This window comes from Sapajus apella, unplaced genomic scaffold (genome assembly GCF_009761245.1).
Source record: "Sapajus apella isolate SASKATOON/1434 unplaced genomic scaffold, GSC_monkey_1.0 scaffold24, whole genome shotgun sequence".
Classification (NCBI taxonomy): domain Eukaryota; kingdom Metazoa; phylum Chordata; class Mammalia; order Primates; family Cebidae; genus Sapajus; species Sapajus apella.
In genome coordinates this window covers 4861947-4885143 of record NW_022436964.1, presented here as the reverse complement: position 1 = coordinate 4885143, position 23197 = coordinate 4861947, and the positions used below count along the sequence as shown (strand labels likewise).

The 23197-nt window shown below is 34.6% G+C and overlaps 1 long non-coding RNA gene across 1 annotated transcript; it reads left to right on the top strand.

The window, feature by feature from the left end:
- Nucleotides 1–2742: 2742 nt before the first annotated feature.
- LOC116559721 lies at nucleotides 2743–21576 on the top strand. Its single transcript, XR_004272582.1, has 3 exons — nucleotides 2743–2757; nucleotides 6673–6682; nucleotides 21441–21576. It is a non-coding gene; the product is annotated as an uncharacterized LOC116559721 (long non-coding RNA).
- Nucleotides 21577–23197: the final 1621 nt, after the last annotated feature.

The following is a 23197-nucleotide window of genomic DNA, read 5'->3' as shown; positions in this document are numbered from 1 at the left end:
TTTTCTCTTGCTTTTCTACTGCTATCACTTTTTGAAATCAATCATCCTCTGTTAGTCTGTTTCATCGTGGCTGTATTATCAGTTCATACAGATACTTACAATGTGTCTCTCAAGAGGTGTCACATGATGCCATTATAAATAGAAATGTAATTATTGCTTGGTCCTTTGATTTTTGTAAACTGTCTCCCTGTCGGAGCCTGTGACCAGCGAATGGGCGCACTCGCCCTCCCTGCTCAATCCATCAGCGTGTGCTGCCACTCCTGTAAGTCAATCGGCTTGAGTGGACAGCTGCCAGAGATCAATCAGGGACACAGAACAGAGCTTAATGAAATTTTATTTTGAAAAGATGGCAAGAGTCTAAGGCACTTCAAACATTTAAATACATATAGGACCAAAGTAAATGTGACACAGTATAAAGGAATCCATAAATACAAGAGAACTACACTGTTTCTCTAGAGGCAAATACAGAGCCAATTCCTCTAATACAATCCAACCTTTATCATTAGAGTTGTGCAATTATTAATACAATATGATAATGTTAAAAAAATGGAATGAAATATACTTGTGGCCAATTTCAACAGAGCTTGATTGGTATTTATGTAGGAGACCCTGGCATGAAACTTTTCTGCTAACAATACACTAAGTGAGGTCTCAGCCCATCAGTTTAAAGTCCTTGAAGTCATGTGAAAATCTGATTCCCCAGAGTAACTGTACTTATATTTATTATGGAGAAAGGACATAATATTATGGAGAAAGGACCTTTGATTTTTGTAAACCACATGACCCTACTAGAAATGACTGTTAAATAATAAATTGAAGAAGAACAGTCACAAGCATCCCAAAATACATGATTATTCATAATACATTTTCCCAAAGCAAGCTTATTTTGATAGATCTGAAAAATACTGTAAGATTGAAACTTGTTCATTGAAACTGATGACTGGTTGAACTCCAGCAAGGCTGATGGGCTCATTGCTCCTCTCTCTCCAGCAATAATAATAGTAATTGAATCAGTCCTGAAGTCCTCTGCCTTGGGCATCAGGGCAGCTGAAATAATTAGAGAGTATTCCAATTACTCCTGTGTGTCATGTGTGTGGGTGGGTGGATGTGTATTGGAGAGATGTTAATGGCTAAGTAAGCAGAGCCTGTTGGTGAATGAAACAGATTGCATTAGGTTTCATATAACTGGGAAAATCTGACTGTAGGAACTATAACAAAAAATTGAGGGTTCAGTAAAATAGATGGGCTTTGGAAGTCAAGAATATGTCTATCTGCCCATCTAGATTCCCTTCACTCATGTGACATGTAGATGTGAGTTCCATGCTTCTCCATGAATTCTTTTTCCTTGTAAACATGAGGGTAATATTGGTTTGTTGTCAGATACACACAATAGTGTTAGAAATGGCATTTTGAAAAAATATCAGCTCTCTAGTGCTACACAATTTTTACTCCCTTGCCTGTGACTGAATTTTATTACCTTTCACTGTAAATTATTACTGATAATTAAAGAACAAATTTTTATCTCAAAATAAACTACTTACTGTGTACAGGAGCTTATGTTTTGCTACATATCTCTTAGATGTGTTAACCAGAATAATTTCAGAAATGTATGGATATCCGTTATTATCTTTCTTGCCCTCATCACCATTTCCTCATCCTTACTTCATTTAAAAAGGGCACCTTTGGGCTAATACGAAGAGGAAAAAAAGATTTGAGCAACTCTTTCTCAATCTTTTGGTTAATTCTCAGACTGTGAAACCCAGTGGTGCTTGAAATACAGCTGGGAGTGGGGTTGTGGTTGAGCGTGGGGGGTGTCCTTTCTCCATAATAAATATAAGTACAGTTACTCTGGGGAATCAGATTTTCACATGACTTCAAGGACTTTAAACTGATGGGCTGAGACCTCACTTAGTGTATTGTTAGCAGAAAAGTTTCATGCCAGGGTCTCCTACATAAATACCAATCAAGCTCTGTTGAAATTGCCCACAAGTATATTTCATTCCATTATACATATAATAGGAACAATGAAAAATCTTTCTCCTTGTTAGGCTTTTCTATGGCTGATCTAAAATACCTGAGAAAAAAACCCATCTAAATCTAACCATCTAATCTAAGAAAAGATTGGTCTCTTTTGCTAGTTTAATAAGGGCAGTTTCAGTGTTCACTGATGCTGAGCCACTATAATTATGCTAAAGGAGGGGGTGATATCAACAGGAAAGCTACACGTAATGCATACACTTGCAGACACATATATGAATGCACATGCATCTCAGCAAATTAGCTAGGTAGAAAAATAGATATATTATTTTTCATAATAACCATGTGTCAGGCCATGCAATGTGGTTGAGCGTGGGGGGTGTCCTTTACATATGTATGCCTATATGCATAAATATTTATTATTTTTGAATAAAATAGACTTTCCCACCCTTAGCTATGTATAATATATTATGAGGCAACAATGAGATTCATAGTGAGAGAATGACCTGAAGGCTGAGAAAAAGAGAGGGTAGCTTTAGTAACATTGCCCTTGCACACCTGTGAATCAATGTGTTTACCTTTCAGTATATATCTTCTTGATGAAAAGTATGTGCAAAGAGCCTCACTGTTTGGTACATGCTCATACTTGGACAAAAATCATTCCTCCTTTATCAAGACTGCAATTTGCATGTCTGCTGGAATTGTCTTAGGCAACATTTGTTTTAAAATTCCCACCCCAGCACCACAGTCTGCTAACTGCCTCCCACCAGGTTGAATGGTGTTCTGGGCCCTTCAGTCCAAGCTTCTCTCCATTTCCTTTCAGAGCTCAAGTAAAAGCTAACTTTTTTTCTTCTTTCTGCACTTTTTAAACCTAAATGTGTAAATGTTTTTGAGTCTGTTATTTCTTAATTTTCTATTGATCCAAAGGAATAATTGCACGTCAAGAATCTCTTTAAGGTGATTATGGGAAACTATAGACAAATCACGTGTCTGTTACTATCATGAATGGGATATATGTCACAATGGGATGTAAGAACTAAACTGTATAGTTTTGTTCTGAAAGAAAATCATTCGGCATTTTCTTACTGCTATTTTTTTTTACTTACTTGACAACACAAATATTATCTCATAAAAAAAACAAACATGATTTATATATTCCCTTTAGAGAGGCTGCCTCAAAAGGCAGAAACGACATTGTGATATCACCTTTGTGTCAAAGCCAATGCGGCACAAAAATGATTCTTTATCAAGAGCAGAGGGAATGATATCTTTTGACACCTCAGAAATTATTTGATGAGGAATTATTAAAACCAAACAGTTAGTTAAATTCCTCAGAGTGAACTTCAGATCCCTTTGACTTGTGAACCTCTCCTCCAGTTCAGAAAATTCCTCTAATGTGGATAATTACACTGATGGCTGGCCTGAGAAAATAGGCCACTGAAATGGGCTTTGTGTGATTCTGTTAATTGCTGCTGTAGACAAGCAGCCTGGCCCTTTATTCATGCCTCGCAAACCTTTTATCAAATGAGTAGATTATTTCTAATGCGTATTAGATAGGATGAACTCATCTTCCAAGAAGGGCATTAATATATCTGCTGTCTTTTTTTTTTTTTTTTTTAATAACTGAGAGAACTTGCTTTAAATGCAACTACAGCTTCAGGTTGGTTTTGCTAGTTATGTGCCTTAGCATCCTTAGCATTCTGCTAATAGCCAAGTAGCAAAACAACTTACTGGTTTATGGGTTCTGATTTGATGCTGGTTGTGATTATACTATGTCAAATAAAAAAATACTTGCTAATATGGCAGCATATGTATTTTACCACAGTCATTCTCTAAGTAGTAGACATGTAGCTTCTGGTTTAAGATCTAGAGAAGCACTAATGGTTAAAGCAGGGGACTCTGAAGTCAGAGGTCAAGTTTGAAATCATAAAAGGAAAAAAATAAAATAATATATTAAAGCTTGGACAACATATAATACCACTTCCTGCTCTAGGTAGGACTGAAAAAGCGTTGACAATGAAATGATCTTTCTAACTCAGGAACTGTGACTCTCTTTGGAAGATGCCTTCTGACTAACAAAACGAAACTGATGGCAATAGGGATAGCAGAGGTTATAAGGTCTGCAGGTCCTAATGCTTTTGCTATTTTCTAAATTGAAGCTGCTACTTATTTTTCTGAGCGGGACTTCTCGTGATCAGACAGAGTTCTACATTTCTTTGTTTGTTAACCCGTATGCCTTTGACCCAGTGGTACACTAAACAGCTGTGAAGAGCCACTAGAATTAGATTCCAGTCTTCATTCTACACATTAGTAGGCAGCTGCTGAAGGTACACAAGGCAAGGAGGAATCAAGAATGTCCCACCTTTCTAAGATTTTATTAGAAACATTAAGACTCAGAAATATCTACCATCTTGTTTACATCTTTATATTTTTTGCAGCATAATTTTGTCAAACATACAGATGCTTCAACATTTTTTTCTCCAGAGCTGGAATTCTGAAAAGGGGCTGAAAGAGAATCTTGTAGAGAGAGTCAAGGAGAGAGGGAGGGGAGTAAAAAGAGGAAAAGTAGCAGGGAATATCAAATTTTGAGTACTGATGCCAATATGTATAGGTTTCAAGGTCATTTAAGGCCTTAGATCATATTCAATAAGAGATGAAAAAAAGACAAGTCAAATTATGTTATGTGCGTAGATTTATGTTAACATTGTGTGTGTGTATAATGATAGCACTGAAGCACAGCAATATAGAAAAATGTGCAGATTTCATATGCCATAGGTAGCTGAATACGTCTCTCATTTGTAAGTGATATTTGTTTTTTGTCACCAGCAGCAGAGATCATATACGTTTCAAAAAATATTTGAATACAGAAATGTCATGTATATGATCTGCCACACAATTACTATAAAATGATATTAGCAGAATGATTATAAATAAGCCTTTGTGTATTTGCTGAAAAGATAGCGATAGTTTTTATAATTTCGTTTTATTTGAGTAATTTATCAGAAAAAAAGAGGACCTAGTTGATGTCCTGAAAGAAGTCTGGTTTTATACTTCACAGCTTATACACAATGAAGATTTTAGGCAGAAGCTGAGTAAGTCTTGTAGTTGCAGATGCTTTCCGAACAAGAAGCTTAAAAGTCAAAGTTGTAGAATATGGAGAGAGTGCAGTTCCATGGAACACCTTAAAATTCTCAGGGACCTTATGGATTGGGTGGAATTATTTCCTATGAATAAGTGGTAATGAGATTTGTGAGTTACTGTTATGCTCAGACTGATGCTTCAGGACATATGCCAGTAACCGTTGTTCTGCCTTCCTTCTCAGTCAGCTATATTCTAGACCATTTTGTCTTTAGTCTCATAAGAGCTTGAGAATTAATTTGAAAAACATGAAGCAACATGTAGTGCTTTATTAAATTATGGAATCTAAAAAAGCAATACATCCAGGCACAGTGGCTCATACCTATAATCCCAGCACTTTGGGAAACCAAGGTGGGAGGATCCCTTGATCCCAGGAGTTTGAGACCAGCCTATGAAACATAGGAAGACTATATATCTACCAAAAAATAAAAACAAAATAAATTAGCTGTGTGTGATGATGTGCACCTGTAGCACAGCTATTCTGGAGGCTGAATTGAAAGGATTGCTTGGACCTGGGAGATTGAGGCTTCAATGAGCCACAATTATGCCACTGTGCTCTAGCCTGGATGAGAGAATGAGATCCTGTCTCAAAAGAAAAAAAAAATTTAAATGATACAAATTATTTTAAAGCTAATTGTAAAATATAATGGAACAGAAAAGATAGCTCAGGAATAGACCTAAATACAAATGAGGGCTTAGTAAAATCAATAAAAAGGTAGTCTTTGAAATCAGTAATAGGGTGAATTATTCACAAAACATTGTTGGAACCGACTATACGCTTCTTGGGAGAGGAAGATCCATGCCTCACCCCTTATAATACAAAACATTCTAGCTAATTAAAAACTTCAAAGGTAAAAAGTAATGGCTGAATATACTAGAAAAAAATGGGAGATTACAAAGTCTTGTGATTTGAACCTTTCTCACACTATACATGACATAAAATCTAAAAATCATTAAGAAGAGTCTTGCAAATTACCTGTGAGAAATGCACAGAATATGTACATTTACTAGGAACTTTATTATAGATAAGCATGCCTATATTTGAGATTGAATTAGCCTGAAAGGTGAAGAGAGGCCACAGGCTTAAATTATATTACATTTAAATATTACTCACAAGGCTAAGTTTCTGCATTCCATAATGTCTGTGTGTGTGTTTGTACATATATGTGTAGATAATGTATTGAGTTTTTGCATATGTAAATGTACAAATGTATGAATACAGTATTTCTGTTTTCCCAATCTTCATCTGTCTTCCACTGCTAAGGCAGTCATACTTACTAATTCAATGCATATTTATTGAAAGATTTTTATGTGCCAGACACTATTTTGGATACTTGAATATGTAGAACAAACAACAACAACAACAAAACAAAACATAAAAACAAGCCCTGCTTTCATTGTCCTTTTATTCTGACAATAATTATTATTGCCACTGAGAGGTGCTCTAACTGCATAGCATAGGTAAGCCTTGTTTCCTTTTAATTTTCCTTCCTGGTTTTCTGAAACTGACTAAAAATGGGTTCATATGTGCTCTTGAGTTGAAAAGTTTTCCAACAGTACATCTCACGTAGATACCCACTCCCCACCATCGTCCTTGCCATCATGCCCTGTCCATGTGCCAAGGGCTGCCTTCTGAGGCCTTACAGAGTTCTCTTAAGGTAACAACTGTTTTATATTGGATTCCTTTAAAAGATCCATGAGAACAAAAATGAATGCAGGGTGTTTATTTTGGAACTGAAATCAGAAAGTACAATGGGAAAGTGAAGAAGTGAGACGGGCAAGGGAGGCAAAATTCACCACTAAGGAGGCCTTAATGTAGTAAGTGTGCATGAGTATGTCACACAGCTGGATGCTGTGATAAGTGGGCAACTGGGGTGCACTTCCCTCGAGTGCCCTCTGAAATCTAAAACATCACAAATTTACCCAAACAAGGGCAAGGAAGCGTGCTCTAGGAGAAATATCTTGACGTTAGGGAGGGAGATGCAGTCTTCCTGCAGGGAGACATCACGTTGACAGAAGAGATTTGGGGTGAGCCAAGGGAAATGGGGTGGAGCACCCATAGAACAGAGCAGTGGCAGAGACTTATCTGCAGGCCTCATTGCCCTTTGACCATATTGAAGCAGGGGATATCTTCTTTACAATCCTGTGGGTCCTCCATTATCTCTTCCATGCCACAGCAATGTAGACTGATCTTGTGCCCCAGACAGACTTAGGTGAAAACAAGTTTATCTCTCCTTAACATCTCTCGTTAGGGTCCAGAGAGGAGTCCCCTGGGCTGGACATAGGGACTGGTATCATGTGTTTTTCCCCTCATAATTTCTTTCTATCCTAATAATGAAGAAGCTAAATATTTTTCAGCTAAACAAACAAAAATCCTCATTTAATTATACTTCTTATGGTTCCACTGTTGTGTTTGATGAATATAGCCAGACAACAAACCTACATTCAAGTTTAGGATTGAAATGTGACTCTGATGTGTGTGAATGTATGCGTGTGGGCATGCTCAGTTACATCCTATGAAGGATACAAAAAAATAATACATGAGGTGAATAAAATCCTATTTAATTTTGTCATTGAAGACTGAAAATGCAAGGCTAAATCAGAACAGATGCCATCTCTCCAAAGTTAATGCACTGTAAACGATTTCTTTCTTGGAGAATTTTTGACACTGAGAAGAGTTTTAAAAAGAGACCCTTAATAGTTGGCTGTTGCATAATAATTCGACTTGAGAACCTCATATAATTTATGATCTTTGGTGAAATTTTTGAATTTCTGCTCTTGTTGAAGGATGCAGCATGAATAGCTTTCTGGAAATTTGAGTGTGATTTTTCCTGAACACCTACTGAATTTGACACTGGTTCTCAATGCAGGATGAAAACTAATTCCTCAGTAGAAGATAACTTTTTCTCAAAAGAATAGACTTGCCAATGGCTCAACAAGCCCTCAGAGAGATCTAGAATGCACAAGACTTTCTTCCAGGCAGACTCCAGGAGTGTAAAGGGGGAAAATAAAGATATTGTACTTATTGTTAGTATGATGCCCCCACGAGAGGAGGACCGAGGAGTTTGCAGGTCAGTGAGATGCCAGTCTGTGCATTTGGCCTCTGTGCCTCACTGTCATTCTTGTGGTCTCAAAAAGAGAATGCATTTCTTGTTCTTTGAGAAAATCAGCTCCAACAGGAGAAGCTGAACACAAAATGGAATACATAGCCACTCAGTATTACTGGAGCATCTCATTTGTCTGTCCCTCTTTTGGAAGCAATTAACCCAACAGACATTCAAAATTTCCAGCTGAGGTAGAATGTGTTGTTAAAAATGACATCTCTGTGACCCTGAATTCTGAATTTGTTTCAGAAGCAAAGATGCCAACTGAATGTCATCCTCAGAGAGAGAAATTTGGAGTAAAAAAAGTGACTGAGTAAGGCTACTAAATTAGACCAATTTGAAAGTTTTGGAGGTGAATGAGGGGCAAGTAAATTTTGTTTTGGAGAGTGTAAGCCATTATCCAAATGAAAAATATAATATTTCCATAGACTACTATATAGTTAGAGTTTATACAACACGTAATGGATTCCATTAAATACTCTGAACTCCTGCAACCCTCAAGTAAAGTTCCCAAACAGCCTCACATCAGTTTGGTATATTATTGTAAATTATATTTTGGCTTTTATTGCACAGTCTAATTGTTTCTGTGATTGTCGATCTCATTGCTGTAGATACCTGGATGTTCCCTATCTATCCAACCTTATCTTAACCACTATACCTCTGGCTCACCATTCTGCAGATGAGTTACCATCAGCATGTATAGGCATATATTGTTATGTGTGCCTGTTTATTGTCAGTACCCCCAGTACACTGCATGTTCCATGAGACCGCGGTCTATGCTTAACTTGTTTTTGCACAAGAGTCCAGCTCAGTGCTTGGTGTATATAGATGCTTACCTATTTTCAAAAATAATCGAGTGGATCAATCTTTTAAAATTTTTATATAATGTATGTTTGAATTGTTTGCACTCAGCTCTGGGCTGTAGTCACAGTGTCTTCAGTCCCTTTTGTCCTTTATGTGTAACTATCACTTCACAGATACACATTACAGCCCAGCCCAGCGTATACCCTATCATCAGCTCAGTTCCTGCCAATAAAATAAATATAAAAGCAAATGCCCAAAGGAAAACCTTATTTTCTGAAGCTCTCTGGGTTGTGATGGTGCCAAAATACAACACAAGGCAGAAGGAAGAATCATAGAGAAAATTTTGATCTAGATGGTAGTGGTCCAGAGAATTGGCTCCTTGACTGACTTTAATATCTTGACATGTTTCTTCTTCATTTCTAATTCCTGGACATGTCCCAGTCCATGGTTCCTATCTGGTTGTTGGATCCCTCCAGTGATATATTTCTGGCTATCTTTCTCTGCTCACCTATAGGATCATTCAACTCCAGACTTGTTATTGGTCTTTAAGAGGTGAATTTTTCTAGATTTTCTGACCTCAATTTCCATAGTTACTTAATGATCCTTTTGTATTTCTATGTCCTTTAATTCTACATCCCTTGATGTTCCTTAAACATATTTTTTCTCCTGATCTGGATGCAATTTGGTCATCTTTCATTCAACTATTTATTCATCACATTAGGAATTTATTGTATGTAATTACTACTAAGGGTGCCAAAATAAATGAAAATACTACTTACTTTAAGAAATGTATGGTATTCAAGGATCAATATTTTAATAAGAAAATGATAAAACAGACAGATATAGACAGACTGGCCTGGACATAAATAACCCAAGGTGTGCAAATACAAAGTTATATCAACACAAAATTCAAAAAAAAAAAAGAAAGATAATAACATGTAATACTTTATTGGGAAGGAAAGTATTTCTGAATCACAAAATCAAGTAAAACTACAATGGAAAATCAGCATCTCTTCTGGTCCTTTTAGGATAATTCATTAATATGGTCTGTGGGAATGACACTTTACAGACAGAGGAAGATATGAGTTTAGCGTTAAATGCAAAAGATAAAGAATATAAAATATATGAGTAACTTGTTGACATCATATTGCCTTGAATAAAGGGAAATAACTTTGAATTTGTCTGAAGAAGTTGGCAGGCTGGACTCCATATAGTAGGTGAAATGAGAGGTGGAGAGGAGAATACTGAACCCTTTTAAGTAAAAGTGTATTACTAAGTTGTGTACCAGGCATAGTATCTGAAAGAGATGTTCCTGAAATATGGTGTAAGAAAAGACAGTGATTGTGAAAAAATAACTGATGGATTTTGGCAACCAGAAGGGTAAAAAGTCTTCAATTACAGGTGGCTGGGATGATGATAAGCCAAATGTCAGAAATGAGCAAGTGAGTGGAAAGCTGGTCTGTAGTGTAGAGGGCAAGTTTGCTTCTAGACCATTGAGTTTAAGGCTGCTATTTAGTTCAAAAGTAGCATTCTATCACCTCAGTAGAGAGTTTATAATTGTGGGTCCAAAAATACAAGAGCATGGGTTAGAGGCAGGATCATAAGGAACAAAGAGAATTTGTCAAAGAAAATATTAACGAGAAAGAAAGAATAAACAAGAATGTTAAAAGATATGACAAGGCCAAGAGAGATGAGGACCAAGGCAACAGGTTTGATTGTATTAATTTGAAGGTCACCAACAATTCTTGAAATTCAATAGAATGGTGGTGGTAGAAATGATAATAGGGAGATAGTTGGAAAGAGAGTGGATAATATAAAAATGGAGACAGATGGTGCAAATATTCACTTGATGTGTGTAGTAAGAAGTAAGAGGCAAGTAGGATGAACAGGGTTTAGTAAGGGTATTAAAAGAATCTTTTTCACTATCCAAGCCCTATATGTGCACAGAGATATGAAAATGACCTGCATTTCCTTTAGAAGCATGTACTACTGTCCAAGTATCAAATAAAAATACTAACATGCTAATTGACAATAACGTTGGTCTAATTCAAATTGAGTATGTACAAATTTATTGACCAAATTAAGTTAAAGTGTATTGGAGTAACCTCATGGAGATTTTTCTTAGAGACATTTCTGAGCAAAGAAGGTGGCTCACATTATCATTCTGCTATTTGCAGCACAGTTTTTGGGGGAAAAGCATGCTGAATCTCAGATTCCTAGGAAAAATAGTACCCAAGTTATGATGTCAATGAAATGTATTAATACGTCTTAAAAGTGGTTTGTAAGTGGCAGAATACTGTAACAATTACTACTAATAAAATACTAGTAAGAAAATATGCCTAGACATGGCATTATGTTTTCACAAGTAATTTTCGAACTCCAAATATTTCCCAGATGCATTTACTTAGTATTTACAGACCATCCCAAATCATGCTAGGTACAATGTAGGACACAGAGGTCAGCCTGTCCTCTACCCAGTGGATTTACAATCTGCCATGGTGTCAGCCAAGTTTTGTAATTTTATGCTCAATTAACATCTGGTTAGAACTTGTTCAGTTAACAAAATGCTTCCCTCTGAAGATAAATCATGGGACTCTTCCACTGCAGCTTGGAATCTTCCTGATTTGGGATGCTTTCTGAACATAAAGGCTTTTTAAAAATTCCAGTTTGCATCATCCAACTGAGTTCCTGCTGTGAAGTGTCATTATGATGGCAGCTCCCACTGAGAGGAACACCAGTCCCACTCACTGAATGGTGTGATTGAAGCAGACAGACATTTCTGAGCACTGCTTTTAAAATGTGCCTTTTACAAAATCCGAGTGTATTTTCATGTAATTAATATTTGTTTAACCACAATGATTTTTTTAAATGAAAGTCATCTTTAATGATTATTTGCTTGCAAGTACCAAAAATAACTTAAACATTGTCATTATTTTCTCAGGGTATACCTACTCAACACCATTGAACAGCTCGTTTTAGTGAAAATAGAAAAGCAAGACAAGCAAACATTATTTGCATTCTATAATAAAAAGAAGTTGATGGTTTTAAGTACCTTTCAACTGGGTTTTTTATGGCATCAAAGTAATGTAGTTTCTACTGTTCTTAAATATTGATGAAATTGGTTTAAGGCCTGATGCTTTGCTTCAAAGACTGCACAGTTGTTATCCTCTCCTGGATCATGACAACTTTAGGTAAAGTTTACAATCAGCTGTGATAGAAGAACTTTTAAGGCCTAATAAATATTCTTCAATCATAATAATATCCAAAATTATTATTTTCAAAACTTCAGTAAAGGAGGAAAGAGGTTAACAAAACATAAAGCATATTAATATGATCTTATTAATAATTTTATTACCCTTGAATTTTGGAAAAGGTGATACTGTTAATTTAAGGAGACATTTGAACTAAGTTTTTTCTTTATTAGCAATGGCAACATTTGTTCTTTCTGGTTCTTTTTGTTCATGGAAATATCATGGGATTCATTACTGAGGCATGTTCTGCCTTTGATATTAACTGTTACAGCCAGTCTTTTCTGTGAGAATATGTAACCTGTGGTGATAGTCTTTTTAAAAGTATACATATTACTTTAGGAATTTCTTCCATGAAATGATCTTCTTATCATAATGGATGGTTTGTTCTTTTTGATGCTCTATAACTTCTACATTTTTATTTATCATGTTATTGATTATACCTCAGAAACTAGCACAATGTCAAGAAACGAGCAATTGTGTCATAGGTTTCTGGACATATTCTTTCTTCTATTCCTCTTATTTTGCCTTGTAACTCAATGAAATTTTCAGAGCTAATAGATGCAACCTTTAAAAAAGCATTTATATTAATAGCTTTGAAATACTTATAAAAGTAAGATTATGGTTTTCATATTTCCCTGTTATCTACTTTCTGATAAGTTGCCTCATGTTAGTTTTAGAAGAGACAACTATTGACAACCAAATTGTGTTAATTGCCCCCAAATATGTGTACTTTTTCCTCTATCTATTGCTTGGCTCTATGTGGAGTGCAATAAAATGGAGCAGAGAGAGGAAGGTAAAAATAAGATTGGGTGTTATCATGACCAGATGGGTAGGGCAGGGACCTGGTCTAGCTTTCAAGTACACTTGTCTTTGCTTTGTCACTCCGTTCAGCACTTGCATGTAGCATAAGTGAAGACAGGGTCATCTCAATTCATTGTTAATTAAATGTTTTGGCTGAAAATCATATCTCCATATGGTAGAATACACCAGTTTGAAGTAAGTGCTTCAAACTTGGCCACAAAAAAACAGCTGCCCACAAACATATGTCCTGACTCACAAACAGTCTCAAAGAAGTTCAACTTAATGCAGAATCTTTGTTTTTTCTGAAGCTCAAAGATAAGCTTAAATACCCATCTGCCCAAACCATTGCTGGTATGGAACTCAAGGGAAAAATGGGCAAGTGATAAAAGGCATCCAGGATAGGTCATGGAGTGTATTTTGTTCAAATACAGAAATGTAAAAGTGATACCAGAGCAATACATTTGGTACCCTGGATTATAATTATGTATCTCATAAGCCACAAATTTCTAATTTTAAGTTTTACGTATTACAGTCAAAACTGTAAGTCAAAACAGTGGCTTTCAAGAGATACTACTGGACATGAAAAAAATTTATTAAAAATTTCTGTAAAGCAGAGGATTACACATGAGTCACAGACCATATTCATTTTCCTAGCTGTTTTGTGAGGAAGGAGTGAAGGCCAATCCCTTGTAATGAATCATTAAAACATCAATGATTGGTTAGAGACAACTACTTTGCACTCTTTTATAATTTCTTTCCATATGGTACATCCTGCTTCTGGCCTCCGCACCTACCATATCACCCAGCTCTACAAAGTCACCTGGTACAAGCTTTACTAACAGCCACCATGGCCCCTACTACACCACTGGTGTTCACATACAGGAATAATCCACCTTTCAACATTGACTTCAGCTGGGCTTTGCTTTAATCCTCCCATATAGGAAGGGCCATCTTAAACTACTCATTCCTGCTAGAGCAATACTCTTTTGGGATTATCAAGTATGGACATGTAAGCTACATCTCTTTACTTAGTTGTATTTTCCACAATTGCTTTTGAACTCTTAGCTTTTATTTTCACAATTTCAGAATCTCTCAAATGTCTGATTACATGCCTATGCTCATTTCTATTTTGATATAAAGGGTAGAGTTTTCTTGCCAATGGTGCAACTCTTTGCTTAGATGATAAAGTTAATATTCAACTTTCATTATATGAAACAATGATCTTCCTCTTGTAAATTTCCTAGTAGCAATTTCCGAAAAATATATCTTATTTGGTACATTTTTAGAAATACAGTTATTTTTCTGCTACAAGCTCTATTCGTTATCTTTCTTTCTCAAAAACAAACAGAAAAAGAAATCCTTAAGAACATCATTATGAAAGCCACTAAAATATAAGTACAACAAATGATACTATAATCTGTTTGAAGGAAATTTGTTCTAAAATTACCAAGGGATTATATGTTTTAAGAATAGCCATGGCATGTATGTATGTATATGTGTGTGTGTGTGTATGCTTATATGTGTATATATATATACACATGTGTGTATATACATATATATGTACATATATGCACACATATATATGTATATACACACATGCACATATATGTGTGTAGATATATACACATATATGTGTGTGTAGATATACATATCTACACACACATATATACACACACATATATTTGTATATATATATATTTAATATATATATAAAATGACCAACTTTGAAGTGATTTGAACTGTTAGGCTACAGATATTTAAGCAGATGCATAGGGATTATATTTTTGACATTTAGTTACCTCCATTTGCAAGTGAGAAATCACAGTTACTATCATACAGTTGGCTTTACATAATAAACATTCCTCAAAATATTTTAAAGAATTTTAATAAAACAAAGAACTCAGGCTATATCTATAGTTTATTTAATACTTTTCTTATAAACTTTTATAATGTTGCAGCAAATGTCATGTAAGTAAAGCTTTATCAATTACATGGTCCTATCATCTCATTATTTGAAATATTTAATTAAGGAATATTTCTGTGTCAAGGATTGATTATGTGAGTTTTAATCAGAGGCTAAGCTATTAAAGTGTTTAAAGCTGATTCATCTACTAGCATGGTTATCAATAAAACATTTTAGCAATTAATTTTATCAGAGAATTGACAAATATGGAAGGCATGTAAATCAAATATATACTTTGTAAGTAATTTGCAGTTTAAGTATGGTTTAATAATTACATTGCAAACATTAATAGGCTTGGGCAGAGTAAGTTTTTAAAGCTACCCTAAAACAGAATCTAATTTCTGATATGTTTCTAATTTATTATTTAAATTGAATTTTCCACCCTTGAGCTAATTTATTTATAGCTTATTTTGGAAAATTTTACTCAGTGCAACCTTCTAAAAAGAATGTTTACCATGCTTTTCCCTTCTTTTTTTTTTACCAGAAATGAATATTAAAATATGTTAGAATATGAAATGTTATGGAATTTGATGAAAATATTGAGCCATATTAAAAAATTAAATATAACAGATATATAGATTTCTTATCTATATAGTTTTAACATATGTATTTTTTGCTTTCAGTGTAAGACAATTTTTTAAATCATCATTTATATGAAAATAGCCACAAATAATTCACAGTTGATTATAGTCAAGCCCATTTATCTACTCTTAAATTTTTACCAATATATTTTACTCAATTTCTTTTTAGGACATTTTTCTTCTTGCCATGAATATGGTATTTTTGAAGCTGCCAGATTGATAGCTCTGTTGAATGAAAGCCTCTATTTAACCATAGATGAGCTATGATATGGGATACAGCAATGCATAATCATCAAATTTCTATACTGGAGGACACATATTTGCTTCTCTACACATGTAATGTGGGAAATCCAATTATAACCACTGAAAACTACATAGCTGTAAGGAGAAAATTGACTCATTAAAATATTGCACACACTGGTCGCTATTAGCTACCCAAGTTAGGAGCCAAGGGCAGAACACTGGAAACAGGAGCCATAGGTTGGTTTGTACTTTCTACATGGCAGCTAAATTGCTCATATAACTGCTTTGGGTTTGTTGACAGTATTCATCTAGGGCTGAAATTCAAAGACTACAACACGCAATACTTTAAACATGGCCAGTCTATCATTTTATTGAAAGAGTAAGTTTTCCAGAAAAATTACTGAAATTAAGAATTAATCTCCTCTCCTAATGCAATTTCCATGTATTTTTAAAATTTGGATTAGAAAGAAATAACGTATTTGTTGTAAACTAGGATTCCAATTGAGTTATTCATGAGACAAGTGCAGTAATATCTGTTAGATTCAATATCTACTAAAGACATTGAAAGACCCTCTGAACAAATAAAATAGGTCCCCATTCTTGACTTTAAAATTCAAACAACCCAAGTCTCATGTACTAAGGGCCTAGCATAGACATGCACTGTACTTTGTGATATAATCTTCCTGCACTCAGGGAGCGACGGATTAAGATAAGCAAGCAAAAATCCAAATTAGATTGTAAGGCAAGATAATTTAGTGGAAAGTACAATGCACCTACATATCTATCTATGGGATTATCTCTGCATATGTCTAGTTGCAGTTGCCCAGAATGGAAAGTTTCTGATGGGAGAACTCAGGACAAGCTGTTAGGATGAAGTTATATTCATGATCTGCCTTAAAAGTCAACTGAGTTTCATCAGCCATTTCTATGTGATGGTAAGCACACATTTGAGAGAGTCATTCTCTACTCCTTATTAAGATATGGGTGATTTTGTTTCTGTGGCTGAAATAGATCTGTAAGAACAGACTATTTCAATAGAATATTGGGTTATAAACTACTGGCATGTCTGGAATTATTACAATACATCTTTATTACCTTTTTATTACCTGTGACAAAACTCATTGAATAGTACATCTAAGATTTGCATATTGTATTGAATATTAATTTTAACTGAAAAAATAAGAAGTATGGAACCTGTTGAAGTATTTGGGAGGAGGAGAAGGTATACAAATGTCTGAAACTTTGAAATGCATAGAAAATAAGATGTATGGCTAAAGAGATAGATGTATATATAAAGTAAGTATGCTAAAATGTTAGTGGAAGCATCTAGATGATGAGCATATTACCCATAAAGTTGTTATTTCAACTTTTCTCTTTATAATTTTCATAAAATGTAGCAACTGAGGTACCTTTAAATATTTTGCACATGGTATTCCAATAGCTTGGTCTAGCTAGGATCTAGAGAACAGTATTTTTATTTTAAGCCCTCACTGAATCACACATAAAGTCAGGTTCTGGAGCCACGATCCTAAGATGTATTTCAACTTTTAAAAGTTCTTAATTGTTTTTAAATTCATACTGAATTTTAATATTGCCAAATGTGATATACTGTTCACTTGGTATTTTCCCATAAACCCAAAATTCAATGCTAGGCCAGAATAAACCCTTCTTAGTTCTTTGTTCTTATACTCAATTAAATCTAATATGTATGATATTTATATTTTCATACATTAGCAGGCTTCCCTGAGTAACTGCTTTTCTACAGGATGCATCCTCAAAATATTTCCTGAAAGGTCAGGAGTTCGAGACCAGACTGGCTAACATGATAAAACCCCATCTCTACTAAAAATACAAAAAATTACCTGGGGACAGTAGCATGCACCTGTAGAGGCTGAGGCAGAAGGATCACTTGAACCTGGGAGGTGGAGTTTGCAGTGAGCCGAGATCTCACCACTGTACTCCATCCTTGGTGACAAAGTAAGGCTCTGTCTCAAAAAAAAAAAAAAAAAAAAAAAAGTCCTTTTTTTAAAAAAAAAATGTGAGAGAATGTAAAGATTCTATTGATTTTCATTAGAAACTAAACAAAAACCTTATTGAAAAGTTTATTTTCAATGTAGATCTCCTAAACAAAACTTGTGTTTCCTAGCAGTTCATTTTGGCAAGAGTTTTTAAAAATTGAATAAATTATTTTGGAGCAATATTTGACTTTCTCTAAGCCATGACACTCAAACTTAGGTACAGATTTAAGTAAAAATAATTCTAAAAAATCAATGTAGGAAAATAATAAAGCATTTCAGAAAAAAACAAACAAAATACAAGCTTTTAATTCTGATGGTGAAATGTGGAACAGAGTTGGAACAGGGAGACTTCCAGTGAGGTTGGGCTAATGTAAAGAGGGTTGGGACCTAGGTGAGCCCCTCTTGCTCCAGTCCTGGTTGGCAGCATTGACTAGAGTGGACATTCAGTGCTCCCCAGCTCTCTGCAGTGGGAGGGACTAAAGATGGAAAAGTCATTGTGGTAGGGCTGCGCAGCTTCTGTGAACACTGAATACTTTGCTCTCAGGAACTCTCAGGGGTATCTGCAGTGAAATTAGGGATTTGTTAACATATGTGAAAGTTTAGTTTACTGCCAAGGGGTGAAATGGTTTTTTTAAAAATTGTTATTATTGTATTTCTGGTGCATAGATTGACTTTACTCCTCAATTATACGAAGCTACCACTATTGATCTATGTAAACCTATCTTTATAAAAAATTTTCTTATTCCAATTCATTTCTCAAACTTTTCCTATTCTTTTTGTTTTGTATCTGCTCTGCTCTTCCTATATATAACTCAAATATATTTATTAGAACAGCTGCATATACATATAGCTTTGAAAAAAATACATAGTGTGTTTTGTGTATATTAATTGATCACATTTTATCTTACATATAATTCTGTTATTTTTCATACTCAACCCCTTTAACTCTATATAATACCATAAACTTTAATCATCACAGAGTATTCTGTCCTAGACATTTTCCCTGGAGATGAACAATCTGGTTATTACCAAGTTATTGAAAACAGGTTCCTTTACGGACCCATATTAGACCCTCCCCATTATTTGAGTATTTCACTGGAATTTCATTGAATTTGTAGATTAGTTTGGAGATCATTGAAAGTTTTTCAATGTTAAGTTTCTCATCCATGAACTAGAGCTGTTAATTAATTTGATTTTCTTTTAATTCCCTTTACTGGAGTTTCTGGGTAATCTGTAGTTTATGGAATTTTCATAAATGTGTTCAATGTTATAAACTTCCAAGGAATGCTTTGACTACCCCCAGAGGAAAGATGATTTTTCTTTTAAGGCAAGAGCTATTTAATATGCATTTTAGTTTCTATATACATAGATTTTTATAGTTATATTTTAGTTATCAATTTACAATTACATAGCAGTGCAGAAAGAACAGAGTCTCCATAATGCTGAATCTTTGAGAATTATTATGTAAATGACTTTGTGAAGGTATGTGCTAGAAAATAATATGTATTTTCTCTGAAGTATAAGGAAATGATCTCTTGCTGAGATTGTATATGTGGGTAACTATTAAATATAATTTTCATCATGAAACTTTTCTATTGATATAAAGTTTTTGTTAATTTTTCTGCTTTCATCTCTATTTTGCCAGTGTAAAATTCTACTCTTGTTTTACATGAGCTTTTTATTTCCAGTACATCTTTTTTCATCCTCTGTTTTCAATCTTTCTATATTTCTTTGATTTAAATTTTTCTCCTATAGGCAATTTATTTCTGAATTTTTTAATCTAATGTGCAGGCCTTATTTATTGATGAGTTAAATTAATATAGATTTATCATCATTACTTTTATATTAGAACTTATTTCTCCTATCTTATATCATGTATCTTTTTTAATATCAATTTTTATTTCTTCCTACTAATTTTTTATTTGCTTGTGCTGAATGCTATTTTGCTGGTCTGACAACTATGTTGCATTTATACTCTATCTAATTACGCCTCTAATAATAGGACTCATGTTTACTTTCTCCTCTCAGTTTTTAAAACCTACTAAAATATTTGCCTTTCTCTCAGATTAGAGAATGCTTTGGTCTGTTTTCATCTCACTCTGGACTTTTTCTCTAATGTGGAATTTTAGTTTTGAACTTTTGCGGATATGCTACTTTACGCAACTTTTAGTCATTGTTTATTTACATAATCATAAATTTACTATTTTGATCTCAACCAGACATTCTATAAAGAAGTAAACTCAAAGGTTCATGCTACCTTTTGTGAGTGCAGTTCTTCTAAAAGTGCTTTACAGTGAGAAGTTTTTCTTTTTAAATAATATTATTCATAATTATGCAAATATCTATTCAATGATATACTTATTTCCCTTTTCCTTTAACTGGTAGTGTAACTGGGAATGTAATTGTAGGCTTAACATTCTTTTGTATTTATTGTCAGAAGTTTGCAGATATTATTCCATGACTTTTTCTATCTACTCTCTTTTGTTTTGTATGTGAAATGTCTATCGTTCCTAGATACAGAGTTTTCTACTTGTATTTGATATTTTTAAAACTCTACTAAACTATTTATATATGTGTTTGTGTGTGTGTTTTAACTTAACCTGTGGGCACTTATAAACTCTTTTAAATGGTGATCTTATAACTTTCTTTAATTCTGAAAAATTCTCTGCCATTATTTTACAAACATTTTAAGACATTTTTATAAGGAGTTTTGAAATTTTATTTCCCTTCTTCCACTTCTTCTGAAAGGTCTTTTAAATAGATATAACAATGGCTATTTCATTTCTGTTTATTTTTTTCTTTCTCATTCATTCCTTCTATCTCTTTCCCATGTGTTTAGAATAATATTTTTGCCATGATTTGTTACTCACTAGTGCATTCTCTAGCTGGAAAATTTATATTCTACATATTTATTTTATAATTTATATTATATTTATATTCTATACCTCAAGTGACTTCTTTATTTCAACAATTACATGTACTTTTCATATTTAGTAGTTCCAGTTGATTCTTCTGTTTAAAACATATAAACATACACCTTCTTCTTCTTTTTTTTTGCTTTATATTTTCAATATCCTATCTCATCTCTGTAAAAGTAATTGGTGATCCTCACCTGTCATCTGGCTTGTTTCCATCTGGGCTCCTGGTTTCTAACTGTGTCTCCTACAGCCTATGTATTAGTGAGGGTTCTACAGAGGGACAGAACTAATAGGATATGTGTATATATGAAACGGAGTTTATTAGGGAGAATTGGCTTACACGATCACAAGGCAAAGTCCCATAATAGGCCTTCTGCAAGCTGGGGAAGAAAGAAGCCAGTCCAAGTCCCAAAGCCGGGAAGCCAACAGTACAGCCTTCAGCCTGTGTGTGAAGGCCTGAGAGCCCCATCGAAACACTGATGTAAGTCCAAGAGTCCATAGGCCAAAGAACCTGGAGTCTGATGTCCAAGGGCAAGAAAAATTGAAGGAAGCATCAAATATGGGAGAAAGATGAAAGCCAGAAGACTCAGCAAGCCAACTTAGCCCACCTTGTTCCACCTGCTTTGTTCTAGCAGCCCAAAGATTGAGGGTGGATTTTCTTCTCTCAGTCCACTGACTCAAATGTCCATCTCCTCTGGCAACACCCTTACAGACACACCCAAACACAATACTTTACCAGCTATCTAGACATCCTTACATCCAATCAAGTTGACACCTAATATTAACAATCTCAGTAATACTATGCTTATTATATTAGTCTACCTAATTCATTAGTTCTGTTTTTTTCTGCTGTAGACTCTTCAGCTTATTTTTCTTTCATAATGATTGAATTTCATTGATGTTTCATTATACAAATATATCACACACACAGAGGCTCATATACCATTGGGAATTTTAGTTATCAGGTATTTTTATTTTTTATTCATTATCAGTTACCATCAGTTATAATTATCTTGGTCTGTGCTATTTATTTGAGGCCAGGCAAAAACCCAGGATTGTTACATATTCTTGCAGGTAACTGTAGGGAGCAGTTTGGAGGCACAGGTGTAGTTTATGATGTTGCAGTCCTGGCTGGTCACTTTATCCTGTTTGATTTATTCACTATTCCTACTCTGTGACCTATCTGGAGATATTTTCCTCCAGGAAATAGAGTTTATGAAATGGGATTTGTGTATCTGGGGCACCAACAGCCCGCATTTTATATATGTATTATTATTATTTTTAATCTGAGCTACTCTTTAGCCATCTCCAAAATTTACTATTTTGTTTTCAGCTGATTCTTTGTTGTTTCTTGCCCTTCTACATGAACAGCATAGACACTTATTATCCCAAGGTCAATTAAGGAAGAGAAAAGGGCATGGCTAAAAAAACTTCTCCCACAAAGTCCCTGCTTATGATGTCTTGTTATTTTTGTTTCTGGGTTGATAATACCATCTACCTAGAGACCCAATCATCTTGTGTCTTTGTGAATGTTTCTGCTAGACTTTGCATTTAGTTCTGAAAAAATAAATAAACTCCCTTTTACCTTTTGTTTCATAACCAAAGTTGACTCAGAAATCTTGTTTGACATTCAGAGATTTTTAAGATTTTGGGAGCTTTTATGTTTGCATGCTTTCCATCATTTTTCCTGGCTTGTCATTTATTTTGTTGTTTATACAAATAGATACTGAAACCCAAGATTATATTAAATCAGGTTATAACAAGATTTTTAAAATAATTTGTATTTTAAAGGTCATTCAGGATTAAATTCTTTGCTGTCATGGCAGTAAGAATACCTACAAAATACAACATTTAACTCAGATGGTTAAAATGAAAATTGCTGATTAGAGGTATTGAAAACTTGCAGCTGAGATTTAAACAAATAAAGTATTGGTAGGCCTCCCAGAAATTGAAACAGTGGAAGAGTATTGCCACTCCCATGGTCAAAGACCCAAGGGAGGAAAGATGTTACCAGAACTCAGTGAGAATTGGAAAAATGGAGGAGCAAATTCTAGAAGGAAGAAGTCCATGGCTCCTTTGCCCTAGATGGAGGGGTCATCTAGAGGGAAGCTACAGTCATGGAGGGACAGAGCTTCTACCAGAACATCTCCATGGAATTAAGAAAAGACTGAGGAATCATTGCACCTTCTATTATCTCCTCCCACCCTCCTGTCTGCCACCAATGCCAACCCTTGGTTAAACCAAAATAGAAGCCAAGATAGTAAGGAGGTATGGAGAAGCAGCTGAAAGAAGTAGCTTTCTGGGGAAGAGGACAGGTCAGGAAGGTATACCAACAGACATGAGACGACAATAAATTGAGTATTACCAAAATTCTAGGCTTTCTGTGCTTATGTTCTATC